A 12,602-nucleotide genomic window follows, 5' to 3' on the forward strand; every position below is an offset into this window, starting at 1 on the left:
GTTGTATCTTGAAATTAGCTTCTCTCAAAGTTTCTAAAACCGTTTTTAGATTTTCTAAATGTTCTTCCAAAGTTTTACCAAAGATGATAATATCATCAATGTAAACATGACAAATTTTTCCTAAATGTTCTCTCAGAACATCGTCCATTACGCGTTGAAAAATTGCTGGTGCATTTTTCAAACCAAATGGTAAACGGATAAACTCGTATTTTCCATTGTTAACGGAAAATGCAGTTTTCTCAATATCTTTTTCAGACATTGGGATTTGATGAAATCCCGATGCTAAGTCCAAAGTTGTGAAGAATTTATTTTCTCCTAAATTTGATAAAACAGTGGAGGTATCAGGAATAGGATACCTATCACTAATTGTTTTGGTATTTAATTTTCGGTAGTCAATGACCATTCTATATTTCTTTTCATTTGATGCGTCCATTTTCTTTGGAACGATCCAAACAGGTGAATTATAGGGTGATCTTGACGGTCTTATGATACCATCAGTTAAAAGTTTTTGTACTTGTTTATTAACTTCAGGTCTCAATGCTTGTGGATAAGGATATGTTTTGCTGTAGACAGGGTTTTCATCAGAAGTCCTGATATCAGCTTTTATTTTTGTGGTAAAAGGTAACTTTTCATCTGGAGGTTGGAAAAGGTCCTCAAAATTTTTCAAAGTTTCTTTTAATTTTAACTTCATTTTTTTATCAAGATGTTCATCTCGAATTTTTATTTTGTTAACCTCTTGTACCTTGTATTGTAATAGAGGAACTATAAGCTTGTTATCTAAAGTCATTTCGCAATTGGAAGTATCAATGACAGCTTTTAATTCTTTGAGAGTGTCATGTCCTAAAATCGCATCAAAGGATTTTAGTTCTTTTAAATGAAAAAACTTTATCATTACGTTACATTGTGGAGCAAAAAGTTTTCCACTAGAAAATTTTTCAATTTTTATGTCTCCACCTACAGAGGATACATAAAATGGTTTTTTCACGGTATGTGAAATTTTAGCAAATCGTGGATGTATAAAATTTTTATTGGAGCCAGTATCAATCAGAATTTTTAAAGGTTCTTTGTCCTTACCATAAAATAAAAAATACGGCAAGGCGGATTTCATCCTAAAAAATTCAACTCGGCTTCTTCAGCGAGTTCTTCAGGTGCGTCAGGCTCCTGTACGTCTATTTGTCTGTTATAGCGTTCTAAAGTGTGGGAATGTTCTGGATAATACTCTTCATCGTCAGTGGGATAGTAATCCCATCGTTCGTCAATCTCAAAGTCTTCGGTTGGTCCTTCGTAATTATTGGTTTTAATATTGAATAGTCTGGGTCTTTTCATCGGATTATTTTGGGTAGAATTTTGGGGTCTATTTCCGTAATTGACTTGTTTTGACCTAATTGATCTATCCACATCCATGGGTTCTGGTGGTGGAAGATATGGGTTTCTTTGTTGTATTCTAGGTTGTTGTTGGAAAGAGTTTTGGAAATTTTTAAAATTTGGAGGTGCTTGTTGGAAAGGTCTGAAATTCTGGAATTGAGGTTGCGGGAAATTTCTTTGGATCGGTTTGAAATTTTGTTGTTGTTGAGATTGAATCCTGTGGATAGGTTTCAAATGTCTTGGTGGTAATCTTGGTGGGCTAAGTGGAATAAGATTCCTAGGAGCTGTATTATGTTCGAAATGTTTTGGTCTGGTGAGCATTTTTCGGCACTCTACATTTTGAAAGTCAATACAATAGCTATAAGCCCCTGCTAATGAAGTAGGCTCATAGTTTCGTATAAATCTATAAATGTCTCCGTCTAAACCTCGAATAAAGGCGTCAATTGCTTTTTTATTATAAGTTTCAATCAAGGCTTTCGAAGCTTCAGGGTGAGCGTACCTTTCGTCCGTTTTGATTTGATTAGCAATTAAAGAAAGTAATCTGTTCACTTCGTCATAATAAATTTCAAGTGTTTTTCCTCTTTGTTGTACGGTCATTAATTGATAATCTAGTGTTTCTAAGTCACGTTTTTCTCCATAGTATGTTATTAGAGTCTTTTTTATCACGTTCCAATTTATTCCGACGTTTGAAGCGACTAAGGCGTCATTCGCTTCTCCTCTTATTTTCCTTCTAATAGTTTTACAAACCATATGAAACTTATTCTGTGCTTCATAGTTTTGCGTAGGAGTTGTCTGATACAATTTTACTAAACTGTCTACATCACTTACCCAATTATTAAGTTCACTTGGGTCTCCGGTGAAGATAGGCAAATCTTTAACCAAATCAGGAATTTTTTCAAAAGATTCTGTGTTAACGGAAGTTCCGTCAGGTCTAGTAAAATAAAGTGGTGGATCACTATAATCAGGAGTTGTTTTAGGGAAATTGGTTGCTTCCAGCGCAGCAATCCTGTTCAAAATGTCCTCGACAACTGGGTTTTGCGCCATTTTGTTTGTTTTTAGATGAAAATTATTCAAAAGCTCTGCTAATTGATCCAGGTTATATCTTTTTGAAAAATAAATCGGTTTATTTGAAAAACTAAATTTTTTTCTACTCACTTTTTTTCTTGTGCAGAAACTGTCGTGGATGATCCAATTTTTTCACTTTGATGTGTGTTATTATTTGTTATTTTAATTTTTCGATGATTTTATTACTTTTAATATTTTTATTATTTTTAATGATTTGTTTCACTTTATTATTTTTAATATTTTATTTATTTGTTTCACATATATAAATATTTTTATTTTTCACTTGAAAATTTTCATTTGCATTCATTTGCATCACTTCGATTTTTTTATTTATTTGTTTCACTTTGTGATATATATTTTTTCACTTCTTTGTTTCACTTTAAAAATTTTTCACTTCACTATTTTTCTTTCATAGCTGTGGAGAAGATTCTTTTCATTAATTATGCTTACCAAGTAATTTTCGACATCCTGTGGGGACTCCACGAGATTGCGGGATACGTATGTCCAGTTCCGGGCCTCTTACGGTGAAAATCAGGAACACTCTGGAGCGCGTGTCGATTGTTATCGAATCCTATTACCTCCTCCTCGATCAACTACGATGCTGCCGGGCTTGCAGTTGGAAACCAAATCGAGGTAGAACCAGCGCCTGTGACTTTCTCCCTTCTCAGTACGATTGGTTGAGTGAGCCCTTTTTTCGATGAGCGAGTGATTAGCTGCTCAGGATACTTGGGAACCAAATCGACGGCTGCTTATCGCGATCCGGGAAGATTTCTTTCAAAACTGCAGCTGTGATAAACTTCTAACGGTTTCACTAACTGGTACTAACACTGATGTTACTGTTTGATTGCAATACTCTAACGTAGCAATTCTAACAGTTGGTTTCGGCACTTAACAGTTTTGAACTACTTTCACACGGCTGGTCCCTATTCGGGCGCCAGTTAGGACTTTCTCTTTCGAGAAGATCAAAAAAATATAATTTTCAGAGCTATGCTCTGCTTTATTCGAATCCTCACTTAAGACTAAATTACATTTGTGCCTTATGCTAACTTGTTAGTTCTGGTTAGTACAGCACGACTGTGGGAACAATCCAAGTGTTTATCTTTGGTACGGTTCCCGCGATCCGAAGGATGATCTCACTGGGTGGTCTCGTTCATCTTATATCATCTGGCTATGCGACGAATGTTGACATCAGCATCGGTTACAATGTTGCTAATATGCAGACGACGCAAATAAGCGAAAGTGTTTATGTTTGGTTAATTGATATCGATCCGATTCCATTCCAAGTTAATTGAATTTGGGTGCGTTGCTAACTGATATCTTAAATATCTTTGAGATTCTGTCAGCGAATTTTTCGGAGTTCCGTTTAGCAAACACCTTTTAAGTTGGTAATTAGCTCAAAGCTGCAAATCATTTAATTCAGTTAGTAAGGTTACAAATTATTTCATCGATTAACTTACATATTTAGTCTCCTATTTTGCTAATTCGTGACAGATCTGATTTTTATTGATATAGGAATCGTAGCTATAAGTTTTATAAATGTTAATGCAAATACAATATATATAAATTTTAATATTTTATACCTTTAATCGAAATGTGGTTTTAGTATGATAACGATTCAGCTACAAGTGACGTGTAATGTATAAAAAATAAGGGAATAAGATCTGAGTTAATCTAACTATAAGCTGTCATCTCTGGACTCTACTGCTCTCTGCTGAATCTCTCGCTGCATCAGGTCTCACATCGGGTGCACCGGGCAAAAACGCACGCAACAGTCAATATATCCTAATAATCAAAATGGGAAACAGCTTAGCGAGCTTAGCGCTTTATATGCTAGTTTTTAAGAAAATAGAATTGAATTCATGAAATTTTAAAAGTTTTCGCTCATTGTTTTGAAGTTTTTAAGATAAAGTAGTTATTTTTGTTTGCTAGGTATATGAATAGCAATATGAATCTACAGCTTTCTCGATAAAAATAAATAACTTATAAACTTAGTGGTTTGCTATGTAATAAATTCTAAAATTCTTTAAAAAAAATCATAGAAAAGCTATGACATTTTTGGGTTGTTTTGAGTTAAAATTTGGAATATGTTCAACAAAATTTCACGATCGTATCTAAAACCGAACTCTTATTTGGAGGTCGTTTCTTTTTCTGGGCTTCTCGTATACCAAAAGCAATTTACAATTTTTAATCGTCCTCCCTAATAGTTAGCATGAGATATGTACACCCCTGAGCTGTGTGAGCTTATCCTGTCCTGAAAAGTGAGATCCTGAGATCCTTGGGAGCTTACACCGCCGGAGTGAGCAGAGATGCCAGGTAATGGCGGGTAAAATCAGTTCATTGTTTTTATAGATTGCATAAATGAAGGGGAATGTATAACCCCTGAATTCTTGCAACTTATGCTTGAGACATGGGAATAGAATTGTTCCAAATATCCGAAGAGGGAAATATATGAAGGGATTCTATTGAGAAATTTGATTATTATTAATTGAAGATTAATCACCGCGATTTTGTTTGTTAATTGAATTTTTACGGATTTATCGATGAATATTTTGTTTTACAAAAAGATCATTTTCATGATTTGAAGATTATATTTGTAGAAAATGAGCGAGTGGAGATTTAAAAAAAGCATTGGATCAACTCGCTCTACTTCAGTTGAAAGAGCGAAAGTCAAACTGAAGAATATAGGAATATTGTATCATCTTTCATATTCGAGATTGGTTTTTAAAATTTTTAATCGAATATAACTTTATATTTAGATTTTGTGCAATGTAGATTGTATACAAGTTTATCGTATGCAAATTGTTGTCCAATTTGTTTAAATTTTCATTGAAAATTTGGATTATTTTTTACAACCCTACGTGATGTTTCATCTCCAAGTGAAAAAGAAGGATTTCAAATTTGTTTCGGCCAAATTCCAATGACATATTATTCAAAAATAAAATAAGAAATTGGTGATGGTATTCTACGATTTAAACAAACCATTTGACAATAGATATCTAACATATGTTATTTTTTCTAACAAACTTATATCCCCAACTTCCGCTTGTATAAAAAATTTTGTATAAAATGTAAAAAATGTATAAAATTTTTTGCGATTTAAATGTGTTGAATGTTAATCTTAAGCTGTCTTCGTTTATTCAGTGTGTGAAGCCTGAATCGGCTAAGACAGTGTATGTTTTTTTTTTTAAATTATACTAAATTTGATAGCAAACATTGAAAAATTAGTACAACTGTTGTAACTTTTTTCATAAGGTTATCCCAAGTTCAATTCACTTTGATTACTGGTTTGATTTCCCAGCTAGATCACTTACTTTGGTTGGTAAATGATGGATAATGTGCAACACGAGACCCCATAGTGGTCATATCACCTCTTATTCACAACTTCTATCTCTACCTCCCCATGGTACCGGCTGGGATGCGTGTAACCTAAGCGGAGATCGGGTGGCCAAAGGTGGCCGCACGCGTCTGTTCCCCAGGTCAGGGGCGGCGTGCAACAACAACCGAGCGTCTGTTCACCCATCGCGGGTTAGGGACTTTAGGCTAACAACCTACCCGCTAGCATTCGATTCATAAAATTGTTACGGAATCCGAAAGAAATGACCGACCTGGAACTTTGGCGACGACTTTTAGCATGAAAACACGGACACGAATTGGCACTTGGAACGTTTTAACCCTTGCCCAACAAGGCAAGCTGGCTCAACTTGCTAGAGAAGCTAGCCGCCTCAAGCTTGAAATTCTGGGACTGAGCGAAGTCCGTTGGCCTAACACTGGAGAACACAAGACACAGTCCGGACGAGTGCTGCTTTACTCTGGCATACGAGGAGAACATGCTACTCGGGAACGAGGTGCCGGTGGGGCACCGAGACACACCCCACAGTATTCCAGCCCTTGCTGCGCTAAGCAGGTCACTGGCGCAGTGAGCCGTTTTTTACCTAGCTGCTCGTGGGATTCAAAATGAGCAAAAATATCAACAAAACAAAAAGGGACGGAACGGATAAAGGTGAGAGCCAGAACCCGTTCGGTGGGAGTGGCCTTAGGCAATCTGCCAACCCGGTGGACCCGATGGCGAAGTTTGCTACAGCCCGTGGCGTAGAGGATAACACCTTCAAGTCTTCTAAGCCAGGGGGTATGAGATCGAATCCCGGTCAAGGCATACATAGTACACTTTCGGTGTGTTGGTGGTTTTAGCATTTGGAAGATGCTAGCCATCATACCCTCGAAAGATGTACGCTTAGAGTTAAGAAAAAAAAAAGAACCTCTTCGAGGAAACATCATGTTTCATTGAGATCCTGTATGTGTTTGTGTTTTTTTTAAACAAGTCGGTGGAAACACCGAGCGAGGTTCGAGCGGACCCGTACGATGAAGTGCAGGAAGCGCTGGAGGACCTACTGAGCTCCCCGGAACTCCAAGATCCGGAAGCTCCAGTAGAGTTGGTCACGGCCTCGCTGACCTTGTGGAATGTGTGAAGGGGAAGCCCAACATCCACAAGGAAATATGCGAGAAGCTAGCCAAGGTGATGCAACTTTTCATCGCAGCCAACAAAGCTGAGGTGGAACGTCTTGCGGAACGCGAGGCCAGGCCAAAGAAGCGAGGGCCGGCAGAGACCCCTCTGAGGGCGGACACCATCCGCCCGAAGAAGGTCAATGGCTTTGCCCAAACTGAGGGCAGTCTTGCCTTTGCCGGCAACAGCAAACGTAAGAGAGGGTCTCCCGGGGACCCGTTCCGGTACTGCATCTGAATCGGACTACTCTATCAGCATTTTCTACCAGAACACGGGTGGTGTTAATTCCTGCGTGATCGATTATCTGCTTGCTACTTCGTGCTCCTGCTACGATATCATTGCCTTTACCGAAACATGGCTTAATGACCGTACCCTCTCCAGTCAGATTGTTGGCCCAGATTGTACTGTGTTTCGTTGCGATCGTAGCCCCCTCAACAGCAAAAAATCTACTGGTGGTGGAGTGTTACTTGCCATTAGATCTACACTCCCGGCTTTGCTTATCGAAGACGTTTCCTGGGACGATCTGGAGCTTCTTTGGACCCGCATTGATCTCGGTAATCGGAAACTCTATCTATGCGTAGTGTACGTGCCACCTGATCGTTCTGGCGACCTGTTTTTAGCAGAGTCCTTTTCACGTTGCCTGTCTAAAGTCAGCTCTTTTTGTTCTCCTGAGGATAACATACTCGTCATTGGCGACTTCAACATGCCCGGCCTAAAATGGTGCTCCTCTCGAAGTGGCTTTCTGTTTCCAGATCCTATGCGTTCTTCGTTCTCGGCATCTTCTAGCGTATACTTAGACGCCCTTAGTACAGCGACTTTACGTCAGATAAATGATATCGAGAATGAAAATGGACGTATGCTCGACCTCTGTTTCGTTAACGAAGGCTTAAGGATTCCGACGATTGACTTAGCACCCGCTCCCCTTGTCAAAGCTGTTCCACATCACCCAGCATTAGTGGTCTCTCTCGATGCCGCAAGGATATTTGCCCCCGTGAAGAAAACGGCATCCTTCTATCAAGATTTCAAGAACGTGGATTTTGAAGCTATATCTCTCGTTCTTGAGTCCATCGAATGGGAAGTTGAGCTCGATCCTTCTGATCCAAACGCAGCTGCTGAGACATTTTCGAACATTCTCAACTACATCATTGATCGCTGTAAGGGTTAGATTTGCATCAGTGCATTCAGCAGTCAATGCACGTCAACAGGACATTCGACGACCCCCCTCGTCAAACGTCACACACATTCACTCACACCAACGGGTCTCCCACAGCACGCGTGAAACGCCAGACGCAGCAAGCAAGCAAGCGACGTCCCGGGCGCACCAGCAAGTGACCCATCGGTTGACCGGAAGTAGCCTCTTGAGGCGAGATGCAGGGTTTTTACATTGGCGACCGTGACAGGACCCCAACTCTATTGAAAAAGTGTTGGGAAAGAAGAATAAATAAAAATGTCTAGTTGTGCAAAGTGAAAAAAATGGCGTCCATTTTGATCGATCGCGTGATATCCGTGATGAGTTTAAGTGAGAACTTTCACTCCGACCCTACTGCACAAGAAAGGCTACGGAATTAAAAGCAGAACCGAACAGGTGAGTAACGCCAACTGAAAAATTAAAAAAAAAAATAGTGCCGCATTCGTGTCCTAGACCTGCCGTGGAAAAAAATGCAATAGGGAAAAATGCCCAGTTTTTTTTACATCTTTCAAAAAAGCATTCCGTTTAAAAACAAAAAAAAAAAAAAACAAACAAAATAAAACAGAAACGCCAGCAGAAATGTGTTATGAACCCAGGCGGAAGCGCCAAAAATCAATCGTAGTAAAATTTAGGCGGAAACGAAAACTTAATGTGTATATGTATAAAAAACGGCGGAAACGCCAGTTTGATACTTTCAAAAAGTAGGATGAGAATGACAGCTGATATGAATATGCAACTCAGGTGGAGACACCATCCAAAATGTCTTTAAAATTTTAAACGCACGTTCAAACGTTCACGTTGATTAGACATAAAAAGGTTTTTTGAAATAAGGCGGAAACGCCAGCGACATTTTGGTCTAAAACATATACGTTCTTCTGCCTCCTGGTATTTTGTAAAAAGGGAAAACTTATCAGGAACGATATGATAGCTGAGCAAACAAGTCCTCCCCAGGCGGGTACGCCAGCAGTCCCTCCCAGGCGAATAAGCCAGCAGTCCTTCCCAGGCAAGTACGCCAGCAACCCTAACCAGGCGCGTGCGCCAGCAGTCCTTCCCAGGCGAGTACGCCAGTAGTCCCAGGCGAGTACGCCAGTAGTCCCAGGCGAGTACGCCAGTAGTCCCAGGCGAGTACGCCAGTAGTCCCAGGCGAGTACGCCAGTAGTCCCAGGCGAGTACGCCAGTAATCCCAGGCGAGTACGCCAGTAGTCCCAGGCGAGTACGCCAGCAGTCTCAGGCGAGTACGCCAGTTGTCCTTCCCAGGCGAGTACGCCAGCAGTCCTTCCCAGGGGAGTACGCCAGTAGTCCTTCCCAGGCGAGTACGCCAGTAGTCCCTCCCAGGCGAGTACGCCAGTAGTCCTTACCAGGCGAGTACGCCAGCAATCCCTCCCAGGCGAGTGTGCCAGCAGTCCTTCCCAGGCGAGAACGCCAGCAACCATAACCAGGCGAGTACGCCAGCAGTCCCTCCTAGGCGAGTACGCCAGCAGTCCTTCCCAGGCAAGTACGCCAGTAGTCCTTACCAGACGAGTACGCCAGCAGTCCTTTCTAGGCCACGGTGTGCCAAAATACGTTATTAAAATTAAAAAATGACCACCAAAACGGCACTCGACATTCGAAAGATATAGTATTCAGGCATCTATCCTGAAAATTTGAAAATGTTTCATCGGGCTTTTTTGAAATTAGAGCGATTTTAAATTTTAAGGAAATTTGCTCTAGATTTCCAATGGGGTTTTTCAACCTTATGTTCTATGACCATGAATTTTTCTGACTACACATATTTTTTGACAATCACCAAGTTCAATGACTTTATAGAAAATTTTATGCCCGACAACTCTGTGGAAGACTGGAAAAAGATTGTTTTATAAACTGTAAAAATGGGGTTTTCGTGACACTAAAAAGATAACACGGGTGTTCAGGTTAATAGCCAGAATAGAAGTGACTGTATTATTCTTATTTCATACAAAGCTTCAGGTTTCTCTCAGAGAATGTCTCTTCATGATATTCATCTCTTTTCAATAGGGTTGTTCAATTTACCGAAAGCGCTTACACGCTAAATCTGGTTATATCAACTTCTCCATCCATTAAGCAAAAACAATATGTTAAACAAAACTTATCCAACAATATCGAAAGCATGTCTTCGAACATGCATTAGCAAAGGAATAACTTTAAAAAAAACACTTCTTGGAAAAGATAAAAATTGAAACTAATCCATCTTAGTAATATTCAAAATCCGATTTTCGACGCTTCTTCAAAATCCTGGCTGATCTTCTGACTACCGGTATTAATGAGTCAATGCCTTCCGTGTTGTCCATTTGCTCAGCGTTGTTGTATATGAACGACTCTGCCGGAAAACCATAAAAATCAGAACTGGTATCAGAAGCAAACTGGTCCATTTCATCATTCTCCTCCCTTCTTCTTTTTGAGTTATGCGATCCATGTTCAGGTGACAATGTGTTGATTTCTTCGTTGATGACAAAATTTACTGTTGCTCTTCGTTGAATCTTGGGGGCCAATTTCAATTGCCGCCTATGCGCCAAAATAATTCTTCCGTTGAATATGACCTGTGAAATAGTATTTGAAACCTTTTTTAAAAATTTTACAGGAATCCATTTCTGAAACTCTGTTTTGTTATTGTTTTTATAATAAAGGACGTTTCCTTTAGTAAGATTATCAAAAGGATCTGGATCTGGTTCGACCTTGTTTTCTTTAGGCGGAAGGCTTGGTAAAAGATTATCATTGTCTGATTCTTTTAAATGTGCTTTAAAGTTACATTTGGGGTTTAATAAATCAATTAATCCTTTCGGTCTATACCCCAGTAAACGTTCTGCCGGAAATTCTCCTTCATTGCCAACGCAGGTGTTTCTATAATTGAACAAAAAGTAAGCAATTTGCTCATCGGTATCTAGTTTTCTAATCCGGTGATCCAAAAGAAACTTCTTCAAAACATCTTTAATAAGACGCACCATTCTCTCCGCTTGCCCGTTGCTTTCTGGGTGATAGGGAGGACTTTTCATCACCAGGACTCCTTGCTGTTGGAAAAATCTTACAAATTCATGCGAGTTAAATGGTGGCCCACCATCGGTTACCAAGACATCTGGAAGACCGAATCTGGCAAATATATTCATGAATATTTTCAAAACTTTTTTACAATCTGTTCCTGTTTTCATATATTCTAGCTCAATCCACTTACTGTAGCTGTCAACAATTATCAAATACACTTTTTTATCCAAATGAAAAAAATCAGCATGAATTCTGCTGAAGGGCTTTGTTGTTGGAATCCATTGGGAATAGTTAGCAGGTTTACTTACGACATTTGATTCAGTGCATAAATGACATGATTTAACAAATTCTTCAACATCTCTGTTCATACCGAACCAATAAACTGTCCTACGAGCTAATTGCTTGAGCTTGCTTATTCCCAAATGATTGGAATGAAGCATTTTAAGCACTGGTTGCCTTAAACAGGATGGAATTATCACCCTATCCTGAAATAACAAACATCCTTCAACTTGTTCTAACTCCTGATGAGCAGAATACACATTTTTAAATTGTTTTTCCAACCGTTTTGGCCAACCTTTTTCCAAGTATTCTAATATTTTGGAAGTAAAACTATCCCTTTTAGTTTCCCGAGCAATTTGTTTGTAGTCCAAAGGAAATTCTTCAGTAAAATTTAAATTCTTTACAAAAACTTTGTCCAATTCTTTAGGGACCTCTTGATCTTCTGGGAATCTGGAGCAAAAATCAGCATTTCCCATTTTAGCTGATGGTCTATAGTATATTTCATAATCGTAAATAGCAAGTTCCAATAAGTATCTCTGTAGCCTTGTTACCGAAATTGCATTCTTACCCTGCTTACCCAATATACCTATCAAAGGTTTATGGTCAGTGAATATAGTGAACTTTTGACCATACAAATATTTATGATATTTTTTAACTGTACTAACTATGGCTAAAGCCTCTAAGTGCAGAATTGGATATTTCTTTTGAGCTGCGTTTAAAGTAAATGATGTGAAACTTATTGGTTTTTCCTCACCTTCAACTACATGAGATATTACACCTCCAAGACCATATGTACAGGCATCCGTAACAACAACAATTGGTTTAGCAGGATCAAAATATTCCAATAAACTCGGCTTTAACAATAATTGTTTACAAAATTGGAAAACTGTTTCACAATCACCATCCCATTTATATGGAGTATCTTTTTTTAGTAAAGTATATAATCGGTGTAATTTTGAAGATAAGTTTGGTATAAATTTAGAATAAAATGTTAGAAGACCTAGAAAAGCTTTCAGTTCAGAGACATTGCTAGGAGATTTTGCTTCCCGAATAGTTTTAACCTTTTCAGGACAAGGTAGTAATCCTTTATCTGTTAGAATATGTCCAAGATATGGTAACTGTTTTACAAAAAACTTGCATTTCTTTTTACTAACTTTTATATTTGCCTTAGAAAGTCTCTCTAAGACCAAAAAAAGTTTGCTTTTGCAG

This window comes from Uranotaenia lowii, chromosome 2 (assembly GCF_029784155.1).
Source record: "Uranotaenia lowii strain MFRU-FL chromosome 2, ASM2978415v1, whole genome shotgun sequence".
Classification (NCBI taxonomy): domain Eukaryota; kingdom Metazoa; phylum Arthropoda; class Insecta; order Diptera; family Culicidae; genus Uranotaenia; species Uranotaenia lowii.